Genomic DNA, 27,707 nt, shown 5'->3' on the forward strand with positions numbered 1-27,707 from the left:
TAAAATAGATAACGGTAAAATATGCGATTTTTGGAAATTCCAAAAGATTGTTCTCACACTAATTTATAAGTCTCAAAACATAAAAAAATCGCGTAAAGGGCAAAATCCACGATAAACACTTATGAGCGTTAGTTCTGTGTTATTATATTTATATATAACTATCCTATCTAATTTAAAATAGATAACTGTAAAATATGCGATTTTTGGAAATTCCAAAGGTTTGTTCTCAGAGTAGTTTCCAAGGCTCAAAACATAAAAAAAAATCGCGTAAGGGTCCACTATAAACATTTATCAGGTAGTATACTTATAATAAAATTACCGACTTAAGCCGTGTGTTTTAAGTGTTTTATGATATCGGGTAACTCTCTCTAAAATTCTTGAATAAAAAAAATCACTGTTTAAGTGATATTTTATGATTAAATAAGCACAAATGATAAGTAAATATATACATACTATATCTTATGTAGGTATATTATATTTTGTTTAGACCAAATAATGTTTTCATCTCTTAATTCTATTCTAAAAAATATTACTTATATTTTCGTATGTACGTATATATATAATATACATATATATATATATATATATATTTTTTAATATGTATTAAATTATGGTAATTATTTAATTAATTATAAGATCATGATTTACATCACATTTATTTGTAATGCATTATTATTCTATCGCCCAAAAGACCGTCGCCCAAAAGACCATCGCCCATTTGTCCGTCGCCCATTTTGAATCGCCCATTTGACCGTCGCCCAATCGCCGTCGCCCAATTGACCGTGTCCCAAATAAATTTGTCTAATCATTTTGGCAAAAATATTGCTATTAAAGTATTGTATTGAAATTGATTTTCGTTTTAAAAAATAGCTTTATGAATTATTTTGATGGTATAAATTTGATAACAATTGTTCAATCCATAATCGGTTAAAAAAACCAATAGCTTTTATCCAAAGCTTTAGTTTAATTTATTAAGGGTTATGCTACTTAATATTTTATCTTTGTTAGTTAAAAATTTAGAATAAATTGATTTTTATCTAAAAATATATCAAAAAAATAGACTTCAACAAATAAAATTTATGACAGATTTGAGTAATACATATATTTGATGTAAATTGACTTTTTTATATTTGTGGCAAAATATTGTTTCATGCGCTATTATTATTATTATTTTTAAATATGATTTATAAATTATTTTAATGTATCCACTTGATAACAATTGTTTTATTCTCAATATATTCCTATTTTATATAAATATAGTATAAAACTATTTTATATAAATATATTATAGTATAAGAGTTTTAAATTTATTAAATATAAACCATGTATTTTATTAATGCTTAATTAATGTGAGTAAAGCTGTTTTTTGCAAGAAAAAAATTATAAGAACAGCAATTAATTAATTTTTAAAAAATCGACTAGATCAAAATAAAAACAAAATAAACTAATAGCAGATTTAAGAAAAGTATGAAAATTTACGTTTTTTACCGACTTTCCTTATCTTTGTGGCAAAAATGCTTTTATTAAAAGTTGAGAAATGAGTATATGAAATATTGTGAATATAGTATCAATTAAATTTATTAAGTTTATTTAATATTCATAGCTAGATTAAAATTATGCAAAAAAAAAATAGACTAAAATTATTAAAAATGTAATGTATTTTATATTTAAATCAAAATATCTTATCTTTGTGGCAAAATATATTACTGTTATTAGTTTTCGTTTGACAAATTTAAGTTTAGTACATCACTACAAAAAAAAATTTAAAATGCAAAACTTAGCATTAACAAATTTATTAAAACATGATTACAAACTCTTTTTAGTATTTTTTTTAATTTTTTTAAAATAAATTAAAATTAAATTTTTACTATCGGTTTAATTCATATATATATTAATAATAAATTGTATTTACACTTTACAATTCATTTTAAAATTATCTAGGATTTTTTGAAGAAAAACGGTTCTTCAGTATTAATTTAAAAATTAAAAAAGCAAAAAAATAAATCGTTATACAAAACATTTTAATATTATTAACTATGATATCATGAATACTTTTTATTATTACTTGATATTTGATTTTTAAATTTATATTACAAGGTTTAAAATGTCATGTCAATGTTAAATCACTGCAATTAAAATTATCTATGTATTGGGCAAAAAACGACTATTTATATAAAAACTAGAAAAATAACACTATAAATTCATTGAAAAGGTATGCATCTAAATATAAATTAAATTAGCTTAACTTTGTGACAAAAATAATTATATTAAAAGTCTATTGAAATCAAAGTTTTTCAGTATTACAAAGGCCATATAAATTATTTTTCTAGTATTGTAATTAATAACAATTTTTTTAGTATTGAACTTAATAACAATCTTATTTTATTTATGTTTCTATGTAAATTAATTTATTTTAACTTTGGTGAGAAAATACGATACAATCCATAGCTGTAATTAATTTTTGATTGCAAAATGGATTTATAAATCATTTGTATATTATTAACTTGATAAAAATTGTAAAATCTATAAAAGTAACATAAAGCTTTAAATATATGAAATGTATACTACATATTAAAAATATTGTAAAAATGCAGAAAACATCACAACAAAAGTTGCTTAAGTTATTTAAAAAAAAATTGACTTTATTTAAGAAGTGAGATGAGAAAAATAAGTTTTGACAGATTCAATCAATACAAATAATTTCAATTCTACTTTTATTTTTATAGCAAAAATAATGCTATTTTATTTTAATGATTTTTATTCCAAATGATTTCTTATTATTTCAATTGATACTAATTGTTTTATTCCTAATTTGCTCTTAAAATCAATCAACATTTATTTTTTGGATTTACCTACTTAGTAAAAGACATTATTAATGAATTTAAACTCAACTTTATTTTATTTAAACATATATAACACACCATAGCAAAATTATTTATATTAATAATAATTAATATAATAATTTATATTATTAATAATTAATATTTTAAACATATATAACACACCATAGAAAAATTATTTATAATATTATTAATTATTATAATAATTTATGTTATTAATAATTAATATTTTGTTAGTGAAAAATTTAATGAAAAAATATTTGAAATTAGTATGTCACGTTATAAATATATCGAGTTTATTTATATTTATGGCAAAGGTTTATTTTTAAATATTTAATTTTTGATTTTCACTTTTTGAGAATTCACTTAGACACTAGTATGTTTTCGGCGATAGGTTTGAGGAGCATAAGACAATATTTGATTATTAATCTAATATCATATGTTGCCTCCTATTTTTTGGAAAATCTGAGGTACCACCTTTTATGCGATTCTTATATGGAACAAAATTGCGAAAATGCACACAGTCGACCTCGACGAAATATCACAGTCATTAGCCAGACCGTGATGATGATCAAACGTCACGATTTGTATTAGTGCACAGTGTGTCACGAGTGTGTGAGAGACTATGGAGTCATTAAAGATAATAGAGAACAATCTCTCCGAGCCTCGAAAATCTCGAAAAGCATTTGCATGTGTGCACTGTTTGTGGAGACAGAATCAGGAAACGAGCGCCCACTCGCTTTCTCGAACGTAGGAAGTACTTTTTTTATTATAATTATTTGAGATTATAGTATCAAATTGTCAACAGTGTATGTCCGCAGTTGGACGTCTGCTTTCTAAACTAAGAATTAAGTGGACACTGTCAATGAGCTTAACCCTTGACGATGAAAGACATACGGTATTGGCAGTGGAGAGCTGTAAATGTTTATGTTATGGTTATGTGTTGTTATAAAATAAGTAAATGGCTAACGTGAACGTTCACGGTCAAAGCTCTTACGGTTTTTACGAATGGCTAACAATAGCCACGCCGGTTATCGCATCTTGCAATTACTTGATGCAGTTAATAACTGTTAAAATTGTGTAGAAATTACAAGTTGCTGGTAGGGCGAATAGATTATGCAATAACGAGTGAATTAGTATTATGAGAGCAATTAAATCAATGCATGAAGCGGATATCATTTCCTCTCATAAATAATAAAAATGATTAAATTCGCTAACTGTGTGATTTAGAATATATGTTAGTATGTATAATTTGGTTAGTTTAAAGCTTATTACTATTACTACAAAGCAAAATATCTGATTCAATTGAATCAATTTAATATATTTTAAACATAATTTTTTTTTTGTACAGTGCTTATCATTTTTTTCTACAATGGTTGATATCTAATAAAAACCATTGATATTGAATGTCTATATTTTTACATAATAAACATTTAGAAATGTATCATGAAAGCCAGTTAAATTTTAAACACACAGATCCGGAAACCAATAAGCGCAATGTAAACGTTTCGAATTGGTGCATTAAACATTTATAATTATACACTAAAATATTGATCCAGTTATATAAAAACTAGTTTATATAATCCGAATCGGTTATTTTTATACGATCTTAATAAACACCCAGAAGCGTTTATGTTATTCAACACCTAGAACCGTTCGCCACCTAAAACCTCAAATTGAAATTTCAATCGAGAACTCCGATAACCGTGGAAGATTTCAATTGCAAATTGCATTCAAAATACGTATTATGATAAATAATTCACCGACATTAACATATCAGACGAGTAATTGCTGAAAGGCGTTTCTAGCGATCGTAAAAAACCGGGTCAGATTTAGGGTCAAAAATAAATTTTGAGTGATATATGGACAGGTCTATTATAGAATTTTCTAAATCACGTTTTGACCTAATTGATCAAATTAAAGTTGGCTTCGCCACGACCTAACTGATTTAAATTATGGAACAATTGATACATTGCCAAAATTTACGATTTCACGTTGAAAACTTGCGTAACGATGACTCATTTTTATAAGTGATATGAAGTGTATAATGTAGAGCATGACAATTTAACAACTGATTAAACATACATGGATATATCCAACCGACATGATGGAGCCGTTTGACAAACAAAATATCAAATCAAGTAGTTTTAAAAAAATAAGCAATCAAAACAACTGTTTAAATTACTTGCAGAATTATTTAATATATGCATAAAATTCATGCCTCGTTATTGTTTCCTTATAAAACATCACTGGTTATGATAGACCTTAGATATTTAAATCATTTAATGTAGAGTTTAAGTAGTTTCTTAAATAAATATAATTTAGCTAACGACTATAACTAAATTAGTACTTGATGAGTACGAATTTGGTAATCTACGTACTAAAATAATTTAAACATTATTTCAGCTAAATTAAAACGTAATACATTTTCATATAAAAATGTTATATTATCTAAAACCAAAGAAATCAAAGAAGAATGATGTATTTATGTATGTATTTAAAATATAATTTTATTTTATTTTTATTTACAAAGCTGATATATAATAGTCTGTGTGATTAAATCTATATTTTATATTTTTTTTATTATTGTTAGTTGATATAATCTGCTGAGAGGGGACTGAGAATAAATACAAACAGACATCGCATCTCACATATTGCTCTATGGTTAGTCTGCATTTCGACATTATACTATGTTTTAAAAATATAATAGCTATCCTTACCGATATTACTATAAACTTTTAATATAAGAGGGTTGATCAAAGTATATTCAAACCAAATTTTGGTCAATAGGAGAGCGCAAAAACAATTATCACTTCTCAGAAGGCAAAAATTCACGTCAAAAGCAATAAAATCGTGTCGGCGCAGTCGCAGTGGGAACGCTCGGTAACGAGCGTTCCCACTGCGACGGCGACGGCATGATTTTATTGCTTTTGACGTGGATTTTTGACTTTTGAGAAGGGATAATTGGTTTTTGCACTCTCCTATTGGTCAAAATTTGGTTTACATGTGCTTTATTCGATTCTCACTCGTAATATTGTTTTAAAAAGTTTTAATATAAATGCTTGATAATCAAATGTTTTTACTGCAATAGCACGATTTTATAGCTTTAAACCTGGACTGGAAATTCACTATATGGCAACACTGAGCAACAAAGAAAATTTAAATAATTATCAAATAAATGTGATTTTTTTAATGCATAATTAAAATAATTCGCAAATTTTTATATAATATGAAAATATGAAAATTTTTAATGCATAATTAAAATAATTCGCATAAAATATGATTTCAGAAAATATGTCGCAACGGTGGCTGATTTTTATATTTATTTTTAGCATATAAAGGGTTAACTCGTACCTATTAATATTTATTCAAGAAATTATATTATGATGTTAAAAAGTATATAAAATGTAATTCCTGTCATGAGGCCCGGAATCATTGTTTTCCCAGGGCCCTGGATATAATTAATAATTTAAAAAAAGCAATACGATTTTCCTCAATTTTTAATTAAACAGCATAAAAAAGAGTTAATTTATAATATACATTTAGTTAATTACATTTTTATTAAAATTCAGTGTATTTTAATACTATTTTGACGTAAATCTAAAAATATTACTTATATATTATATAAAAAATATTATATACTGTTAAAATTGAAAATATGAAATACAAAATATGCAAAAAAGTCTAAATATCTAAATATCTATTTTAATATAAAATTTAAATTATCATAAATCTCATACCATAATGAGGTTAATTTTACTTGCATTATTAACTTTTTATTAATTTATTTATAAATAAAATATATTTAGATTATTTTACAATAAAATAAACTTTTACCTTTTTTACTATTTTTTGAGTTTTTATATTTTTAAAAATATACCATATTTTTTTTGTCAGGAAGAAAATGAGTCCTATAATGGCTTTTTTAAGATTAAAAAATAATATATTTGCCAAAAAGATAATATTTTTTTTATTAAAAAATGTATTCATAATGTTTTTTTATATTTCTGAAATTTGCCTGCATTGTTTATTAATTTATAAAAAATATATTTGATTTTTTTGCTTTATTATATAATACAGTTTTATTAGCTAAGTCAGCTTAGAATGTACTAAGGCTAATTAAAAATGTTTAATTTACTCCTAAATAACTAAAACATGGTTTATATATATCCAAAATAAAATATAATTATTACCTTATTTTTTTCAAATAAAATAAAGTTAGGTTATATTTTTTTACTGTTTTTAAAAAGATTATATTTTTAAGGTAGTTACAAAATATGTCTTAATAATGTACTGTTAATATATTGTTGTTACTGCAAATATAAGATCGATTTTAATGCTTTATTATTATGTATCAGGTATCATTATTTTAGTTTAAAAAAATAGCAACTTCAATTGAATTTTTACGATTGATTATTGTAAAATAATTTCCCAAGGTTCTGAAGCTAAAATTATATTTTTATTAGTCTCTTAAATTAAAAATAAAGCAAAAATAAAAACTCATTATCACCTTAGATTAAACTATTTATGTAAACGTTTTATTTTTTTAATTTTCCGAGAACAAAATATTTTAAAATGTCTTTAATGGCAATACACTGTGCAATAATATTTTTTTATAAAACTTTTTGAAATTGAAATTATATAAAAATTTTTAAATTATTTGAAAAAAATGTCTGAATTATTTGCAACATTTGAATTGATTTTAATAATTAACGAGTTAGATAATTACATTATTCATAATATAGAAAAAATAAAAACAATTTATGGTATTTACTAAAAGGTTCTGTTCTTACATAAAATATTTTTTAGGTTTCATATTTTTAGGGAAGCTATAAAATAAAGTAAGAAATCTAAGAACATAAATTTCCATTAAGCTATTATTTTTAAAACATTTTTTAGAATATTAATGCATAAATGCACAATAATATGATATGAAAAAATATTTTTGCGGCTTTAAAATATGAATCAGTTTTATTGTTGTTTCAATATATTAAAAAATCTACACATGCTGTATGTAATCTAAATTCAACACTCATATAATACAACAAAATGATACTTTTCTTAAAAATATATAAATAATTTTATATAAAAAAAACATTTATAGTATGAAAATCATATTTTTAATTATTAATATAAAAGTAATTTATATTATTTTTAAAATTATTTTCAAGCAAAAGCAAAAAATAAACGACTAAATATTTTTAAAGAAATATTCTTAAGATAGATGATATAAAAAAAAAACATTAGAAAATGTCAACCAATATTAAGGAATAAAACTTTAATTTATATAACATGTTTCCATGGGGTGACACAATTTATTAGTAACATCACGTTTAATTAAATATTCTAATTAAAAAAAGGCTTTTGCAAATTCTCTAGGGACTGAGATTTTCTAGATCAGACATTCAATTAATTGACTTCTATAATTGTAAATGTATAATTTTACCGTTGACATTTAAACTGTAATACGTAATATATACCGTGAATTGCTATCTAACTACCGTCTAATTTATAACAAAATCTAATTGAATTATTTATTACGTTACGTTCAATCGCCACTAAATCTTACGACAAAACATCGCTAATCACATATCAATCTTATTTTTCACAACATCACACAATTATCATCGCATCTGATCTCCGGTTCCGGGAAAGTCAATTTATTAGCTAATTAAAGCGTCGAGCAATATGACGATCCAATATCACGTTTTACGTATCGTTAATCGTTGTTACGTGGTGGCGATCGACGTTTTGAAACGCGCGATTTCATCTCGGCAGATGGTTACAATAATTATGCATCACATCACACATTATAGCGAGGTTGTTCAACTAAGACTTCAGCACTTAACCGATTGAATAACTGAAGTGATTGTGCGAAAAACGCCCAAATCGGCGAATTCCTGGAACTTTCTATCGATTTGGCTAGAAATCGACTTAAATATATTTTTAATGATTAACGCTTCGGTGTGTATAGAATTGTTAAAATTATTGAAAAAATTATTGAAAATCGACGTTTTATAAATTTTAACGAGGCATAAAATAAGTAAATCAAACATCAATCTAATTGTTAATATTAATAAAAAATATAACTACTTTTAATTATAAAAAAAATTATAAGAAATAAAAACACTACCGAATATATTTTTAAATTAAATATACAATATTATATTTTTAATATATTTAGCTACAATTTAAAAATATTACAATAAATGTAGTGGAAACATTATTAAAAATATATTTTCTCAAACGTGAATGACTCATTGTAAACAAACCAATATTTCATTGTTATATAGCGTTCATAAATTCCAAATAATTTCTAAACATTTGCAGTAATTAGGCGTTGTTATTTGTATATTTTAATAAAACTTTCATAACAAGCCGACTCAATTACTTAATTTGGAATACAAATATATACACTGCATTCTAAATAAAAAAAATGAGTCAACGAGCGCAACATTTTTAAACGCTTCCCGTTAGGGCTTTCAAGCAGTTTTATAAAACAAATAAAAAAAATACACAAGCATATACTCTTGAGAAAAATCGCTTAAAGAATAGCCATAAATTATCTGTCTTAACCAGATCACAATGCTAACTGTAAATTAATATATTTCATTAGATTCCCAAACAAGTTCAACGATTTCATGAGAAGATAGTTAACTTTGGTTCCGTTTGATATTTGCATTTTTTCCCAAATTATTCAAAGACTAATTGGTTTCTGTTTGTTTTAAGCTAGTTGTAAATTAAAATGGATTATGTTAACACTTAAAGATGGCTTAAATCATATTTTTAAACGGTAATTTATTAAAATATTTTTATTTATATATAATAATTAATATTGAATTTAAATAAAAATAATATCTGATTGAAGATATGTAGTTTATCAAATTTATTAATAATTCTAATATTCGAATATTAAAATATTTTAATATAATAAAAATATTATTTTAACAGTATTATAAGCCTCATTATAGTATATTTAGAAATGATAAATGTTATTTCTAGATTGCTTAAAAATGAATAGCTAAACATTCAACGTGTGATTTAAATAAGATGATCTAATTAATTATTATAATTTTCAAGCCTTGACTATTATTAATATCAATTAAAGAATAACAGTGGCATATTTTTTTATTAGGCATGCTAAATAATAATAATTAAACCTTTAGTATTTTTATTTAAAGTACATCTTAAGGTAAATTCCTTAGATCTAGTGTCTTTTTTTAATTTAGCGTTTATTTATAGCTTTTATTTTATAAATATATTATGCAAATAAATACATATTAAATATACATTGTAACCCTAACATAATAAAATATTTTTCTTGATGTATCAAGCAAATATTATAAATATCAATAAATAAGAAAAATACATTTAAAATATATGTATTACTTTAAATATGAATCTGTGATTAGCAAATCATCTGAAGTATAATATAATATTTAAATACAATGTAGATAATATTTTTTCTATTTAAAGTATTTTACTTAGCTATGAAATAAAAAAGTGAAACTCGGATAAGGTCCCTACTTCTTAAATTTATTTACATAGATTTAATTTTTTTGGTAAATATATACAAATAAAATTAGAGTGATTTTGAAAATAAACCTAATTATCTATTTTTTTTAAATAAAGTGGACGGCATTGAAAAATTGTAATTTACTACAAAAAAACTTATTAGTACAGTAAAAACTTATTGAGCTAAAATAAATTTATTTTAAATATTTATAAATGAAGTTATCTTTGCAGTAAAAATATATTTATTGCTTTTGAGAAGGATTAAAATCAACGTTTTATTTAATGTATATTACTAGAAAAATAATTCCTTGAATAAATAAGAGGATTCTATTGTATTAAATATGTTATTAGGTTAGGTTTAAAATTTGTGTTTAATATCATATATAAATATTTACACTTATGTATTTGTAAATAGTTATAAATTAAATATAATTTAAATATAAACCAAAAAGTCATAAATATAAGTTTTTTCAGTTAAATCGTGACAGATATAGTATATCTTTTTTTATTTTAGAATCTGTTAAATGAAAAAGTAAAGCTTTATATTATATAAATCATATATTCATTACAGAGTCTAAGCTCAGAAGCTAATAAAATTAAAATTAATTATTCTATATATTACTTAAAAAATAATTGCGACATAAATATTTATTTTTTATTTTGGAATAATTTACAAAATTTAATAAAAAAATATATTTAATTATATATTGCAATTTTTAACCCTTTTTAGTAGGTCATCTGTTATTTCTCTGTATGCGTCTGTATCTTTTTCTTTAAATAAATATAAAATACTTGGTATATTTATACATAAATAAAGCTGGTATAATAATCTTTGATAATTAATAAAAAATATTTTTAAATAATTCGTAATTTATTTTAAAAAAATATTTTGCTAGAAAAAAATAATCATCAAATGACGCACCGGTGAGTCGCTGGCAATTAAGTGGTTTAAAATTAATTTTAACTTTAATATTTAATTTAATTTGAAAACATTATAATACATTTTTAATTTAATTACGGATAATATATTAGAAATAGGATTTTTTAGCTTACCCAAAAAAATTTAACAAACGATGCATTTAACCCTTTAAGGAGTATCGCCGAACATGTACGGTGTTTGATATCCCAGATAGCTATGTATTTACATATATAACTGAAGAAATAATAAGTAAAAAACCTTATATAATTTTTTAATTTAAATTAATGTAAATGATTTCTGTAGAAAAAAATACTAATAATTTAAAGAGTACGAAATAAATTAACATAGAAAAAATATTTTGTATATTTATATAAAAAATATCCACGAAACCGGAATAATATAAAAAAAATGTAAATTAAATTAACTGTATTTAATAGTAAAAATGTTATTAAAACATAATAATACAAAAAAATAGTAAAATAAATCAAAGCAATAAAACGTTTAGAATCAATGATTTTTATCTATAATTTATTATATGTAATATAAATAATTATAAGTGCATAATTATAGAAATGCTTATGGAAAATTATACTAACAAATTAACAAATGTGTATGAATTAACTCACTACACAAAGGGTTAATAGTGGCTCAGTATTTTTACCGGCATTTTTATTTAAATAATGATCCTCATAAAAATCCCGCTATAAAGTAGGCATTTAATTTTATTTTTTATTATATTATATATTATCACCTAAAAAACTATTTTCAAATGCCATTAAAAAGTATCTTTCATTAAAATAAATATAGTATTTAAAAGTAACCTGATTAAATTTAACATTGGCTTTTTATTTAAAAAATCACTATCTCACTAATCTAATTCTCTAGTAAGATTTTAGACGAAAAATAATTGTTATTGTATGAGTTACAATAATAAATTATTTTACGATAATAAATTTAATCGGGCTACTTTTTAATAAGCTATTTATTTTCAGATGCTATTTTAAAAATAATGTAGTAAATAAAAGTTTTTATATTTTATATAAAAACAACTATTTATCGACGAATATTAGGCGAATTTAAAAAAATAATGTACACATTTATATTATTTATTTAAGAATGATTTACAAAAACTAATTAATAGCTATATTGATTAAATTAAATTGTATTGCTAATATATTTAAATTATCTAAACAATAATTGCATAGAATGTTTGAAGATAAAGTTAACTTTAAAAATAAATGTAAACAAAAATTTAAAAGAATTAAAATAAAAATATAATTAAAAAGTTTTAATTTTGCTTAAAATATGATAAAAATAATTCTAGCTTTTAGCATTAAATTAATTTTAACAATTTAATAACCAATATTAATAAAATAAAATAGTTTAATGATGCATTTAAAAATAGATAAATAAACTAAATATTTCAAATCTAATATAGATCTGTAATTTAAAATTATATATAATAGGTTATTAAAATAAAAATGCAACAATGTAATAAAAAAATATTTTTATTAATGAATATAGTTGTGAAAGATATACCATAATAAAGTTTACATTGTAAAAAATATATGATTGCAATAAATATATTTTATTATTTAAATCACTAGATTTTTAAATACATTAAAATAACTTAATTTTTTTTATATATACAAACAACTTGCCATATATTTATAAAAAAAATCTTTAATGAATAATTGTGTAATACTGTTATATATATTAAATTAATCAATAATATTGATTAATCTGTTATTGACAGTTGCTTTGAAAGAATATTATTGATATTTTAAAATACAGATGCCAAAGATTGAAAAGAACGAAAGCGTGATTTTATTCCAGAGACGAAACAATTTTCATTATCCCAAATTCATCTAATTCTAATTGGTTTCGGTTTCGTTTTTTTTTCTTGACATCATTAAAAAAATGCTACCCAATCGCTGTTTGGTATCCTTTTACGGTCGAATCTGCGCGAAATTGAGCTAATCTCTGAGAGCCAATTCCGAAGCATTACAATCAGAATTACTTTGGCAGCTTTGCGTAGTATAATGGCTCTGGGGTTTTTATTTCGGTGTCGCTTTTTGACCAATCGCCGATATGACTTTCGCTATTCGTTTATTTTTTCTTCTTTGATTCCCAGACGTTGGAACAAGATCACTTTTACTTATCGAGCGAGGAAGTAGCTGCCGAACTAAATTTACTTAGTCACGTCCAAAATAATTTAAATTTAATATATATCATATTCGGAAAAAATAATCACCGAATATATTGTATTTAAAAAATAATAATATATTATTAAAAGGCATATTTTTTCTATCAAAACACAATAAATAAATCATTTTCACGATAGCTCAATATATACAAATTGATTTACAAGATTGAATTAAATTATGCAAATAAACTTTTCAGAACAGTAATTTATACTACTATAAAAACTTACATAGCACGTGACATATCAGCAGTGTCTGAATTCTCATTGTTCAAATTGAAACGTTCGATGAAATGTTAGTTGTCAAGGTTGTTCAGAACCACTTTTATCTCGCATATTATTTTCAATAAACCTGATTTGAACGTGTCGTATGCATTAAAGTCCACACACAAAAAATATATAACTTCAAACCTTGGTTCGAGTCCCACTCTTGCCAAAATGAGACAATTAGCCAGATCATGTCAACCTCCACAAAAATGTTCAGTTCCGCATTAGAAAGCGTTTTTTTTATAACGCGTAAATTATCGATTGCAATGAAGTGGGTTAACAATAAAATAGCGTATATTCTACATTTGAGAAACTCTACTCGAGATAATGATCTGTAAAAAACGACACCCATAAGCCGGGGAGTTTAATCACCGTCATTTGGGGCTCTGGCTCTGTAATTTTGGACCTCGATGCGGTTTGTCCGAAAAGTGCTCTCTTTTTGGGTAACGAGATCGCCCAAAAACAATGATGCTAAAGGCTTTTTACTTTCTTACTTTCTATCGTCAACTTGTGAGAATCTAAAGTAAATCACTTGCATTTTCTAAATTATTTCACGAAGATTAAAGTGAAAAGGTTGCAAAAATATTCTAGAAAACACTCTCGATGTTTGAAAAATCTGACATCCGACTGTCATTGTGGAAAAACTAGATTGATTTACTTGATTAGACAAGATGGATAAGACTAGTTTTGCAACATTGAAGATTTTTCACGGTCGTTCTTTAAATAAATTAATTGCTTTTATGACGGTAATGAACTAGTTTTGGTATTAAATTGATTAAGCTTACAACTACTGATCAAGTTTAAATAAAGTAAAATATTTTATTAAGCTGAACGTCTCAAGAAATCAATCATAAAAAAAGCTTCACATCTTAGAAACATAATTACGACAGCAATTAATTATACACATCAAGACAATATACGTTTTATTGTCATTTTTAAGACTATACTTTTAATTATAATCCTAGTCTTACATAAAGATAAAAGATTTATTCACTATAATAAATTATGCAGATATAATTAAGAACGTTTCAAAAGTTAATTATTTTACAATAAATATATTGAAAAAGGTTTTTCACCAAAATTTCCTCTAAAAAATTAATAATTCACATAAATGCAAATTTTTTACTTTAAGTTTTACATTTAAACAATTGTCAACGGAAATGTTTCGTCTAAGAAAAAACATGACACCACTCAAAATAAAACTGAAAGTGAACGTATTACTGATATTTTTAACACCGACAATCTGATCTACACATACCTCTAGATCACTTCTTGTAACTCGATCCATTAAAAACCAACGCAAGGTCGTCATGTCGCACTTATTTGCCAACTAAATTGCACACACATTAACCAAAATGTAAAAAATAATAAAAAATATGATCCAAAGCATACCACAGTTACTACTTATATAATAGCGTTGTGAAATATAGGAGTTTTCCTTCTAATGCATATACAATGCTGAATGTAAGACTGCGAGGTCTTCTTTCAATCCCAAGTTGGCCTCAGACCTCAAAATGTGTCTTTTCCTCTCAAAAACAATATGTCTCCATTTCATAACGTGTCCCAAATTTGTTAGCAGTTTTTTTCGCTATGACGCCATCGTTTTATAAGTACTGTTGTACTTCGAAATGAAAACGAGATAAGATAGTAGTTATATTACAGAATTTAATAACACACAGAAGGCTTTCCAAATAAACAAAGTCTATTTGTATTATAATAAAAAATAATTATTTGTATTATAATGAATTAGGATTAAAGCCTCGTTGATACTGCGCCCATTACGTATCACATGTAAAAACGGCCCTGTATTACAGCTGTTTTCAACTGCACGCGTGTGTAATATGTGCTTCATATGTGTACGTGATGAAGTATGCCACACAGAGACTGATCGGCAATGAAGAATGTCAGGTTTCTTTTCTCGCAAAAAAAAACATCAGACGTTCGATTCTCTCTCTCCGTCTCGCCGTGTGATGTATCGTTCTTTGAGCAGACGAGAATCAAGGATGTCGGTAATTAATTTGCTAATTATTCTCGACGGAGAGAAATTCGATCGGTCACCGGGCAATGGCATCAGATGATTTAATAGTGGGTGGGCGGTCGGCAAATTGGTCACAGCCACTTGGCGCCCGTTCTTCTCTCAAACCTGTTTGTTCTCTTACATCTCCCACTACTGAATTAACGGCGAGGTAGGAGTATTGATACGATTTACGCTTATTTTATGGATTGGTTTTCAACTAAAAAATAAAAATAGTAGTATAAATGGCAAACTTGTTGAGAGATTATATGGAACGCAGACGTCATGGCCACAACGGACAGGAATAAGGAACGCAATCGTGAGTTTCTAAGGCATTTCACATCGACAGATTATCAAAACCCAAAAATTTGTTGAGAACCGTTTGTAAGAATTTTAAATTATTTTTAAAACCGACATTGTGACAATAAAGAAAAAATTTGGACGTGAGAGTCCTGTTGAAAATCAACTTTGCCTAAATTATGCAATTCATCTTGCTGTTATAACCGTTTTATATAGACAAGAGGATGAATGTCAAACACATGAAGATTCTGATGAAAAGGATGACGATAAACAATATATTCAGGAAAGTGACTGAAAATAATGGGAACGCAAAAATTCCAAATGAAAAACTACGTTTTAAACCGAGATTTTATCTGGCTTTAAACGAGACTAAAAAAATAATTAAATTATTTCGGAAAAGTCCAATGAAAGGTACAATTTTAAAAAAACATGCAGTGGCATAGCTATGATGGGGCAAGAGGGGCGGACCGGGCGGGCCCCGGGCGGCACTTGCTTGAGGGCGGCATATTTGCAATGGGATCGTCTAGTGTGGTACTTAACCCTAAATGCATATATATATATATATATATATATATATATATATATATATATATATATATATATATATATATATATATATATATATATATATCCATATCCACGAATAGCAAGAGCTTAACAATAACCAATTAATTATTTTAAGAAATGCTGATTTTATGAACATACAAAAGATGTATAGGGGGGGGGGGCAATTTTAAGGATCGCCCCGGGTACCACATACCCTAGCTACGCCACTAAAAACACGTAAAGAGTAATTTTGATGTTGAGCTAAATTTATACTTCGACACGAAGACAGGGTGAAATTCCTTAATATCCATGATCTAAAGATTTTTAAAATTATGAAATTGTATCATAAAATCTTTAATTGATCTTGACATTGGCTAAACTTGGAATGAATCAAACATTCACGTATTGAAAAATATTTATGAAATTCTCGCTCCTATCAAATTGGCAATAAAAATATTTGTTTCAATAAATTTTTACCTATCATGTATATTTACATACCTATGTTTTTTCCACAAATAATATAAGTTAATTTTTAACATGATTTAAACGAAAATAAAGTATCGAGTCCTCGTAATTCCCTTGACTTTAAAAATTTGTTTCTTGTGTCCCGAGAATTGAAAAATTCCGATGCTTCAGAACCCCTAATCTTAATGTCTTAAAAAAGGTATTAATATACAGATACGGAAACGGTTTATAATGATAAATTAGAAATTCATTTTTAAAACAAGCAATGATGCCACATTTGAGGACGTTAAAAAAATAAAAGTATCATATAGAACGCGAATTGGCAATAAAATGTTAAAATAATACGCGCTCCGCATAACTTAACCGAGCATATTCGACGTATTATAGCAAGCTTTAGCGATGCGTATATTCTATATATATTTATACATAATATATTATTTTTTGCACTTAAGGAAAAATATTCTTATAGCTTTAAATTGTCTAATTAATAAATTTGTAACTTTGATAGCAATATTTAAGACTCAAAAAATTGTACATAATAGTATATATGTAATGGTCCAATGATTTTTAAATTGTATTAATATCCTCTGCGGTTTGGTTCACAACCCCTTGACTTTCAAATGACCCCACACACTCTCCAACGCGTTTGCTCTATTCTTGCACTCTTTAGTCATCGCATAAGCATTTCAAACGCCTACTTTGTTGCTTAGTTTTGCACCACCTCCAAAGGAGACGACCGGTGGTGGAATTAACATTGCAAATGATCAGCCTTGAAACCCACTTTGCCTGGAGGTTCTTTTATGCTTTTTGCAGCAGCAACACCAGAGTGAAGAAAAAAAATAAGCACTAGCTGCAACAGGTTTTTAAAGCCTTATAAGCCGAGGAGTTCTCCTGGTGCTCTTTTGAAAAATCGCCGTTTTCGGCTCTGGAACGTTTGAGCTTTCGCTGTATAGTCTATTGAACTCGGTTGAGATAATTTTGTTCCGACCGTCTTAAATGCGAGTCGGTGAGTCAGACATGATAAATGTCGAATAAGGTTGATGTCTTGAAAGGCGAGAGAAAAATAAACGAAATAAAATTGTGACCTTTAAAAGGTTGAAACAATTATACTTGCTTTTTTAAAACACGTTTCTTGATTTATTTTTTAGTTTGGAATGTTATGCTTAAATTGTAGTATAAGGTCTCTTTGTTTCATTATCTGAGCCCCATTGTTTAAAAAATGTAATATATATTTTATAAACTATACTAAATTTGTAGAGATAAGACTTATATATAAGATAAGAATATAATTAAATAAATCTGCTTCTAAGAAACATTAAACATAAAGACAAATTTTAAAAGCGATTTTATTTAACTAAAATTACATTTACAGAATATATTAGACAATTAGATAATATTTTATAAGCAATAAGCTCACACGAGCGTTTTATCTAGCAGCATATTTAACCACTCATTCATGAACTATAAATTATAAACGTCAGTTACTTAATCTATTACAATAACTGATTCAAACAAGAAAGCAATATGATGATGTGTTAATAAACCTGATTTGAATAACCAGATTTATTCAAGCCTTTAAAATACTACTTTGATTTACCATTATTTGTAAGAAAATCGACAACTATTTATTTTGATATTAAAGTTAATTATAAACATCTATAACATAAACATATATAATAGTCGGTAATATTATTTTTTTATAGATTTTTTATTTTTGTCTCTACCTCTCTGATTGCTATATAAATTGTTGTTATTTTGGTAGTAAGACATCTAAAAATTAGTTCACGGTCATTTTTGTTTCGGTGGATACGTGATAAACTGCTTGTGAAACTATGCTTATCCACAGTTCTGTTTCTTGGCCAGTCAAAAGGTTGACCAAAAACCGCTTCCTGTCGGAAGCACGCACCGAAACGGACAACAAACACCTGTCATTAAGATTCGGTCTACGTATATACACTTGAACGGATATACCTATGTACTACCTGAGATACACAGTGGAACAAAAAATGGCGAAGAAAGGTTCAGTCACGAAAAAATGGGTGTTGAGAGGATCAATGTTATTTATTTACGAGCGTGGGATAATGTTAATATTTTGCTGCCAATTGCTTTAAGTCGAAAATTTATTAGTGGGTCACTAATAGCAATAAATATTTATTATATGTGCTAAAATAGATTTCATGTTAAAGTATAGGGTTAATGTTAAGTAAGGATGTACATATATATCAATATTCTTAAAGCCATTTTAATGCAGAAAAATCAATATTTTAAATTACTAATACATATATATATATATATATATTTTAGCACAAGATAAATCTGCTTTACGAGCAGTTAAAAAGTACGTTGGGGTCAATTCAATTCACTAATGGTAAAAACGACATTAACGTTTTATGTTATTTTTACGGCGCAAATTCGAAATTCATATTCTATCTATTTTATAAGTTTGCAAATCTTTATTTTTAGAACGTAATAAAAATATTATTCGATAGAAATCTATAATTTATTATAAATTAATTCATAAAGCAAATAAACATATATTTTTTTTTATATTATTATAAAAGTAAAACTAAGTCTAATATCACAGAACTATGTAGAAATTCCCCATAGAAACAAATTGAAAAGAAAAGTGAAAGGAGAAGCGCGGCTCATTGACATTTAAAGTCAAATTTATTATTGAAAACGCAAAATGCGTTTCTAGAATTATGTAAGTTAGAAAAAAATATGACGATTATCAAAAAGTAGATAAAAACACTTTAATATGACGCGATTTTTGCGCATCATACTAAACTCAGATTTTTTGCCAGAAAAAAAATGTAATGACTCTAAAATGAGTCGACACAAACGAGCTCTTCCTCATTTTGTATTTTATTGTTCATTTTCCGCCTGATCTAACTCGATGTGTATTAAGTTAATGCCAAATTCATGACTTCTTGATTTATCCAGTGCGTGGGAAAAGTATGTTATGATCTTCTGGAAAATTACACTTATATTTTAAAACAAATAAAATGATATTTTGTATACGAGTCTTACTCAACTTTATTTATATGGATTTTACTTCATTGAATATATAAATTAGGATTTAAATATAAAGATCTGAATATTTCACTAATTACTACATACTTAATTTTGCTTTAATATATGAGCCATTGATTATGAAAGTGGGGCAAGTCCATTTAGTTAAATAAAAAAGTTAGAGATAATTTTCATTAGAAATTATCTTAAAATTTCTGTTTTTAATCAATTCACGTTAATTTTTTACTAGTATTTTTTTTTTGCTTAATGATAATAATTGTTGATTTTTTAAGTGAAGTAATTCCACTCAAAATAAAATAATTTTATTAAAAATCGAAAAACGTGCTATTATAGTTACGAATAATAAATTTTGAAAAAAATTTGAGTCTTACAGACTAATGATCTTACACAGAAGTGTGCTAAGAGAAGAATGTTTCTGTTTCATACTATAAGTTTCTGTTTCACACTATGAGCGAAACATGTATATTTTAAATCAAGATCGTCACAATTTGCGATGAACCAACTGCATCCATAGGATCACAAGACATAGCTTCTTGTTGTTTAAAACATCTACAAAACTGCACTGGCCAAAATATAAACATAAAGTTGGTCTTATTGTAGATGAAAATTGATCGGTCTAGCGATAACAATATTGATATTATTGACCATCAATTATTTTTATCTGGACATTCATTCTTGCCAAATGATTACAATTTTGATGTTGTAGAAATGACTATTCGAAAATATAATTTCTGTAAATTCCTGACGATTATTATAAATTAATACAAACATGTCGCAAACTAAATCCATTTTTACTACACGAAATGAACAGTGAAGACTTTTATCCAAGCAAATCTCTGGAGAAGGCAATTTTGAAAATTACCAATTGATTTATCGCCAAACGAGTAAGGGCAAAATTTTTCGACAAAATAACATTGCCATCTTTAAATAAAAAAAACTGGGCATATTACTAAAGATGCACCTATTCGAAAAATATATAGAGTGTTAAAATATAATATAGTAGTAAAGATATAAATTATTCTATTTTTTCGTATTACAATTAAACTTTTGAAAACAGGAAATCAAAATTTTCATAAAATCATTGCATTTGAAAGTGAAATAAGTCCATTGGGTTCTATTAAAAAAATGTTTTTTGTTTAAATAAAGCGAATATAATTATTGCATATGAAATTTTCATGAAAAAAGACCGTAAATAATATAAAAAAAGTCTATTATTGCTTACTAATATTTTTAAATCAGTTCAAACTAGGGATTCCAATCCCGGGATCCCGGGATCCCGAACGATTTTCAATACCCGATGAGTCCCGGGATTATAAAACATAATCCCGAATTTTTTGGATTGATTGATTTATCAAGCACAATCGAATTATTATTGACAAAATCGTTATATTTCGTATACAAACTTGCGCGAGTTGCACGTGTCATCTGTAAATATTTGAGGCTGTGAGTCTGAACGTGCTTTTTCAGCTGCAGGCTGCTTAGGAACCAAAATCAGATCAAGGCTAAATGATGAAACGCTTGATGTTTTGATGTTACTTCGTGAGTTTTTTCCAAAATAATATTTTCCATTAATTGTGTCTATGAATGTACATATGTACATACATTGTCAAAAGTTCATTTTTTATCTTCTCAAATAAATAAATAAGACCTTCCCTTTTTTATTTTTATTATATTATTTTATATTTTAAGTCCAAGACTAAAATTATACGTAATTTATACATTGTACGTTATAAAAAACGGATGTAAAAAAATATTGTATTATTCATTTTAAATTATTTTTATCGATAAAATAACATAAAAATTATCCCGGGACTGGTCCCGGGATCCCGGGATCGACTAATTGCAATACCGGAATCCCGGGATCAAAATTTTGGCCCGGGATTGGAATCCCTAGTTCAAACGCAAACCATTATTTATCCAACAATAACATGATATAGACTTGCCCCACTTTCAAATCAACGGCTCATATGTAGATGAAAATATTTAGAAGTTTACTATAGTAATGCTTTATTTGGATGTAACATTAGATAAATATATTAATATTTAATAAAAATATAAAAAATAGAATCATAACAACAATATAATAACACGAAATGATTTGCATGTAACATACGAAATAATACTTTTTTAAATTATTTCCCTTAATTCCATTATACTTACAAAAAATCAGGTTATATATACATATATTAGAATGCAAATTTGCTATAAAATAGTAAAGCCTAACGTAATTAATAGTTAAAACCTATGTATAACCCACTTATAATTTTGTAAAGTTTGGTTTTTAATTTAGTTTTCTAATATTTTTTTTATATGGAAATAGTAATTTATACAAATTAAATTAGCTTTAAATTTTAAATGCATAATAAGTAAAGTTAAATTTATTCGTAAGATAAGTTTTTAGTAAATGGTCAAATCTATCTATAAATAGGGTAATTAAAATAAAAAATCATTGATTTTTTAACAGATATCATTTAGATATGCTACTAAGAGAAAAGGCTTTCAGCGTGTATCACTTTATTGCTGAAGCTCTCATAATCCAATGCTTTGTTCTTGTTTTTTTTAAACATGGCACTACTTATATATATAATCCATTTTTTTTCTGAAAAATGGCTTTACAAATATAAAGATAATAAATGTTTTTGTATTTATTCTTACTTACAAGATTAAATTTGTACGTAAAATTTTATATTCCTTTAGGTTTCAATATCTTCTAATTAGAAATATATATTATCATATTAAAATTCCATACTATCGATCCATATTTTAAACATTTGAAATAAATTATCTTTTAGAGGGCATTTTTTGCTATCTAACAATAAATAGTACCTTTGGAAAGTTAAGGCGTCTGAAACGAACCGTAATGATGTCACTGGCGATGTTACATATAATTTAAATGTAAATCGCCTACATTTTACGGTCAAATAATAACGAAATAATAACAGTCAATCGCTCTGATTAACCGATCGCTCTGTTTTGTAGAAAATTTGAACAATATTTTTGTGTCACGATGGCTAACCTTAAACGCAGCTAACTGTCATATTTACATCTACGATAGAAATCAGAATAACTGTATAACTCCGGCGTTGATTAGCGACCGAACGCGCGTTAGAAAGTATTCAGGTTTATTGATACAAATTATGGTTGCATTAGAACTGGACATGGTACTATGACTGCAACGGCTCTGGACAATTTTTTTATGACACAAGAGCAGATGCTTCTTGAATTATGAATGAAGCTTCTACGAAGCACTTCCTTGACAGGTGAGGTATCAAGTTTCGCACCTGTCAAATTAAAAAAAAATGGTTTCAACTCCTATTGTTAGATAATATATTGAACTAACATATCTGATTCTAGATATACTATTTTTCTCATTAAACAATAGTATAATTATTCACAATCGCATAACATTAAACTATGCTAGACGTTTCACATCATACGGTAATCACACGTCATTCAAAAATCATATTTTTTAATTAAAAACACATCTTCATTTTAACCTAACCTATTTAAAAGCTGACTATGTATTTAACCTTTAATAATTTGATTTAGTCATATTTTAACCTGACCTAATTATTAATCTAAACTTAACTTATCCCAACCAATTACTTCATATTTTACCGTATTTATTCCGATTAGATTATATTGTAATCGTTACTAAAAACAAAGATCTCGGACCTAATAATTATCGTTACCCGTTGGAAATTTATTATGCAATAGTTAAGACTAACCCAATTAACAAATTAAATATAGGTTAACTCATTTACAATTGTGTAAGGTTAGGTTCTTAATTCGACTATACATTAATTTATTTTTATACTGAAATATATGTCAAAACATTTAAGTCACATCACGTGATTTTTTTCTAATGATATTGCAAATACGATAGACTTAAGTATACATGCTAAATTTAATATATAATATGTTAAAGTAAAATTAAACTAATAAGTTGTTAAGTTAAAGTCATACATTTTACTTTTAGATTGATTTAAAAAAACCTATTTAATAATACTCTATCTCTATTAATTATTATTTTTTTTATTTTAAGTTTGGTTAAATAAGACAATAATTAATAATTGATACTTATTGAAATCTTTTTAAATATTTTTTTAGTAAAATTGATTAAATTTGAATTAATTAACTTTTGCTTATTACATTTTATTGGGTTAAATTTTAATGCATGATGAGATATTAGTTTATGGTAAAAATTAGGGCAATTTATATATCATCAACTAGATATTGTCTTTTATTTATTATTAGTGATCTTAATCATAGAGTTGAGTGAGATTTTGCTTAATATTCTAATCTAGAACGAATAAAGTTAGGTTACTTAAAAATTTAAATTTAATAAATAGTTGGTTGGATTAGGTTTAAATCATAAATACAAATTAGGTTAGATTCAGTCAAAATTCAATATTAATTAGTTTATGTTAAAACCTTTAAAAGACAATCGAAATTGGCAAAGAAATAATCAACTTTTTGATAAATAGTCGAGTTTAGGCTCGTCTTTTGAATGAAAGTGATTTAACAATCGCCTTATTTAATTTCTGGTTTTAATCTACTATTGCTTAAGTTAAAGTTTGAACTTGGTAAAATAAATACGGCTAATTAACTTTTTGCAGAAAAAATTGGTTAAGGTTTTAATCTAAATTGAATCTAAATTAATCTAGCTATTTAATAATTTTTTTAAACGTTTATCTTAATAAGATAAATTATTTTACAGACATACTAATTATATGTAATATACATTTTACTGTTTTATAACCATAGTTCTTAGATAGATTCAATAATATTAAAAATAGGAATATAAAAAAATATTTGTGGTAATAATTTAAGTGAAAAATAGAAAAAAGTTACAGTTAAATTGATTATGTTAGATTAAATCTCTAATCAGTAATAAGGTTAGGTTATGTTTCAAAACACAACTGTTAGTAGTTAAGTTAGCTCTTAATCTAAATATAATTGAGGTTAAGTTAGTATTTTTAACGAAATAAATTTAACAGTTGCTCGAGTTAAGTTTAAGTTTCAAATTTATATTAGCATAGATTAAGTTTAAACTTGAGATAAACAATCAAAACCAGATATAAGTTTGGTTATCGGTTAAATTTAATTAAATTAGATTTCTTCAAATTCGATAATAATTTAATTATTTAAAGGTTAAAAAACAGTAAAAATTTGTAAATCAAAAATCATTTTCTTGCTAAATAGTTAGGCTAGGTCCTAATCAAAATATGATTCAGATTTGATTTGTCTCTTTAATGAAATTGATTTAATAAGCATAATTAGTTTATTGCAAAAATAATGGTTAGGCTTAAATTATAAATAATTAGGTTTAGCTTAAACTCAATTATAATTGGATTATTTTAAAGGCTCAAAAAACAGTCAAAATTGACAATTCATGAATGAACTTTTTGCTTAATAGTTGGGTTAGGTTTTAATTAAAATATAATTTAGTTTAGATGTATCTTTTTAATGAAATTAATTGAAAAAGCCTTAATAATTTATTGCAAAAAATTGTGTTAGTCTTAAATCATAAATACAAATAAGGTTAAGTTTAGTTTAAATTCAATATTAAAGTCAAAATTGCCAAATCATTAATCAACTCCTCGCAGAAATTGATTGAATGAGCTTAATTTATTTATTGCACAAAAATTGGGTTAGGTTTAAATCATAAATACAAATTAAGTTGTTTAGTTTAGTTAATATTCAATATTAATTGGGTTATGTTAAAAGCTTAAAAAACAGTCGAAATTGCAAAATCAATAATCAACTCCATGCTAAATAGTTGGGTTAGGTGTTAATGTAAATATTATTTTACTTTGGGTTTGTCTTTTTAATGAAATTGATTGAATGAGCCTAATTTACTTATTGCACAAAAATTTGGTAAGGTTTAAATTAATAATACATATTAAGTAAGGATTAGTTTAAATTTAATATTAATTGGATTATGTGAAAAGCTTAAAAATAGTCGAAATTGCAAATTTATTATTCAACTTCTTGCTAAATATTTGAGTCAAGTTTTAATTAAAATATTGATTTTTGATGATATTGATTGAAAAACCCTAATTTATTTATTGCAAATAAAATTGGTTAGGTTTGAAACATAAATATAAATTAAGTTAGTTTCATTTAAATTCAATATTAATGGGTTATGTTAAACGATTAAAAAACAGTCGAAATTGGCAAATCATTATTCAACTTCTTGCTAAATAATTGGATTAGGTTTTAAACCAAATATAATTTAGTTCAAGTTTATCTTTTTAATAAAATTAAGATAAAGTTTATTGCAAAATATTTTTAAATAAGTTAAATCAGGTGAAAATTTTGCATTCATATTAATATAGGTTAAGTTTAAACTTGAGATAAACAATTGAAATCGTTATGTTTGAATATAAATCTAATATAAGTTCATTTGTTTTTTTCATAAAATTAATTTATCGATCGGTTAAATTAGGATTGAATTAAAAATGCATATTAAATTAATTTTCTTAACTATTCAGCTTAGGTTATAAACTTAACTTAGTATTTAATCTGTGCGTTGATATTCAACGAGCTCAAATACTTGTATACTAATTATATTTGCTAACGGAATGCTTAACTACATATCAATTATTTATTATATTTTAATTAAATAATATACATGTTTTTCTATAAGGATAATTATAGGGGTAACATTTAAGATTTTAGAATCCTAAGTGATTAAGTAAAAAATAACTTACATATAAGTGTGTTAATCCGAAACGTCCACACAAGTCACTCGATCGCACAACATCAGTTTACCCGATTATTTATCACTGAATTTTCGGTAACCGTTAACGCCAATTTAAGCACTGAACAAAAATGCAAAAGATCCAAAGGTGACCTTAAAATACCTGTTCTCTTAGCACACGCGGTCGACTTTGACCCTTACGCACTGTTGTCGTACGGCGCAGATTGCCTCGCCGGTTCGGTACCGGCCGTTTAGAAATTCAAATTCGCACCGTAGGAATTTAACGCTTATGCACAGGTGCGTAAGGTCGATTGTCGATGATGCGAAATGAGGTAAAGCGAAGGCATGACCGACTACGTCCGATGCCGGCCTGTCACTGAGGCAACACTCGGCGGTTGGCCAAGCGTGTTGCTTCTCCTTCTACTGCTGCTACTGCTACTTTTTCTTAGTGCGTTTAAAAAAAAAAGTAGACGAAATTATGGCGTGGTGTATATACATTAATTTGGCGTCGGTAAAACCATGGTTTTATATGGCGATTGCAGAAGAAATGGAAATGAAATTTACAGTAAATTACATTTTCATATTAGTGAGATTGTTGAAGAAAATAATTAGCGTTAATTAAATCAGAAGATAAACAAATATTGTGACGATGATGTTTCAAAATGGAAGCCCATCCGGAAAGAATATGTACATAAGAGATAGTCAATCTTTTTTCTTTCTTAAATTTAGACAGAAAAATGCACATCATTTAATGAAATATAATGAATTTTGATGAAAGCAAAATATTAAAAAAACGACCACTCACTCTGCATTTTTTTTTCTTCCTGGTTATCCCTTAAAAAAATCAATCTGGAAAATATTTTTTAAATATGAAATTTCAGTAAAATCATATCGGAATA

At 25.6% G+C, this 27,707-nt stretch overlaps 1 protein-coding gene across 1 annotated transcript in view; it reads right to left on the reverse strand.

Annotated features, from left to right (window-relative positions):
- Window positions 1-27,186, reverse strand: part of LOC148237191 (glutaredoxin domain-containing cysteine-rich protein CG31559-like) — a 95,004-nt gene extending 67,818 nt beyond the window's left edge. Inside the window, exon 1 of the mRNA XM_088183631.1 lies at window positions 26,819-27,186. The gene's annotated coding sequence lies outside the window, so the exon portion shown is untranslated. The remainder of the gene's footprint in view (window positions 1-26,818) is intronic.
- Window positions 27,187-27,707: the final 521 nt, after the last annotated feature.

The sequence above is a fragment of the Plectrocnemia conspersa genome, unplaced genomic scaffold, assembly GCF_051122295.1.
Source record: "Plectrocnemia conspersa isolate PC_06_02 unplaced genomic scaffold, ASM5112229v1 ptg000003l, whole genome shotgun sequence".
Lineage (NCBI taxonomy): Eukaryota > Metazoa > Arthropoda > Insecta > Trichoptera > Polycentropodidae > Plectrocnemia > Plectrocnemia conspersa.